Here is a 2392-nt window from a genome sequence, read left to right as displayed (position 1 = left end):
GCTATGGTTTAGTGAGGGACGTCGTGTCTCATGGTGGGGCCGGCCCTATGGTCCTTTCTGTGCGTTGTGTGCTCTGAGCAGGAATATTGTCCTCGAGGCGTGGTGGGCCAGGAGGTCCTCACCTCGCTCTACATTTCTCCCGTGTGCTCTAATCTAACGTGCCCCTCTCCCCAAACTGTAGCCCCGGTGCTGCCTCTGAAGTGCATTCTTCTGAGGGGGAAGGGCTTGTCCACCTAGTTGGGATTGGGGCTGGCCCCGGAACTGCCTGTCTTGTGATTAGGTTATTCTATAATGTATGTAGGGTTGCTTTTTTATTTCCAGAAGTAAAATGGCTTGAAGAAGGTAAAGGTAATGTATAAGTGAACTCCCAGACCAGGGCACTAGATATGACTAAAATGGTTGTCCCAGATGTAAAATAAATTCTATTTGAACCAAAGTGCAGCTTAGCCTAAAAACTCTTGCTTTTTGTGCTCTGAAGAGAAAATTCAGTTTCCTGTAAAAGTTTAACTGCTTGTAACCCCAAAAGAGTAAGGGGAAAGGTTTTAGCTTGTGTGAGGAATTATTTATTTTTATTATTCTTTTTTATTGGAGGCTCTTACCACTCATAACAATCCATACATCAATTGTATCAAGCACATTTATACATATGCTACCATCATCATTTTCAAAACATTTTCTTTCTACCTGAGCCTTTGGTATCAGCTCCTCTTTTTCCCATCCCTCCCCCACCCTCCCACTCTCATGAACGTTTGATAAATTATTATTTTTATATCTCACACCATCCGCTGTCCCCTTCACCCACATTTCTGTTGTTCATTTCCTCCGGGGGTGGGGGTCGGGGGGGGGTTCTACGTCAATCATCACGATCAGGTCCCCCTTTGTGAAGAATAGTTTAAATGATAAAATCAATTGGTAAAAATGTTTATCAAAAGTGTTTGTGCCGCTTGATCCAAGAATATCATGGTCAATATGTTCCAGGAAATCAGCAAAAAAAATGATACTATTAGGAGGATTGTGGTTTAATAATGCCCTTGTAACTTTTTGTCAGAAAGTCCCTTGGGCATGTGAGCATGTAATCCTTTGCTTACTGCACCCAATAAAAACCTCACTTTCTTCTTGTAGTTTGGAACACAACAGTACTACCCTACCTAGGTGCTAGTGTGTCTCCTAATTATCAAGTTTCTCTACCTTTCAATAAAACGTCTTGCTTTTACATCTAACAGAGTGTTAAGACTGATGCTTTACTACAACACTTCTTGGTGACCAGTGAGGAAGTTGTGGTAGTTACATAATCTGTTGTCAACTTGCAGAGGGGTGGAGTCTAGCCTGTCAATCAGGTTACAGGTTGATCACCTCATTAGGAGGCGCCACAGAGATAAATAGCTCACTGGAGGCCAGATACAGACATTCTCTGATTGGTATTTCTGATGATGAGACATGTGGAGGTTTGCTAGAGCCCTGGAGAAGCCACATGGAGACCCATGCCAGCACTGAGATGCTTACACCGCCACTGGATCCACAAGACTTTCCATCCACTGGCCTGTGATCTTCCTGCATTTGGCGTCATTGCATATATTTCGTGAGTCTGAAGAGGATTTTATAGATTGATATTGGAGACATGGGCTAACATTGGACCTATAAACTTGATCTGGACTGGGCTGGGATGTTTTCTCAATATTCAATTGCTCTTTTTTTTTTTCTAATAGTTTTATTAGGAGGTTGTTGTTGTTTTTTTAATCAGCTCTTGTATATAAAGCTCTTTCTTGTACACATGAGTATCTCTGGATGTGTTTCTCTAGTCAACTCAGACTAACAGAAGTCAAAGTTGAATTTGTTCCTGAAATTTCCAAGGTGCCAAGGATTCTAGCTAATGGTTCCAGGCAGGTTCATTTGGGGCCCTCGGTGTTCATGGTAAATTTAAGAGCTGCATCAAGGTAAATAATCTTGAGTCTGAGCCTCCAATCTCTGAGTAGAAACTCACTGAGTGTTATAGAATTTGCCTTCTTTCTCTTTCCTTTATGTTTTTTTTTTAATCATTTTATTAGGGGCTCATACAACTCTCCTTTATGTTTTTTTATTTTATTTTGTTTTTTATTACATGGAGCATACATTCCCTTGGTTTTAGGGTCCATGTGGTTGTTTTTTTGGGGTTTTTTTAAAAATCATTTTATTAGGGTCTCATACAACTCTTATCACAATCCATACATATACCAATTGTGTAAAGCACATTTGTATATTCATTGCCCTCATTATTCTCAGAACATTTGCTTTTCACATAAGCCCCTGGCATCAGCTCATTTTTCCCCTCCTTCCCCGCTCCCCTCATAAACCCTTGATAATTTATAAATTATTATTTTGTCATATCTTACACTGTCCGACGTCTCCCTTCACC

Source organism: Echinops telfairi, unplaced genomic scaffold (assembly GCF_000313985.2).
Source record: "Echinops telfairi isolate 266 unplaced genomic scaffold, ASM31398v2 ScPeMD7_31;HRSCAF=116, whole genome shotgun sequence".
In the NCBI taxonomy this organism is placed as follows: domain Eukaryota; kingdom Metazoa; phylum Chordata; class Mammalia; order Afrosoricida; family Tenrecidae; genus Echinops; species Echinops telfairi.
The sequence above is the reverse complement of the archived record's forward strand: the minus strand, read 5'-3'. Positions refer to the sequence as shown.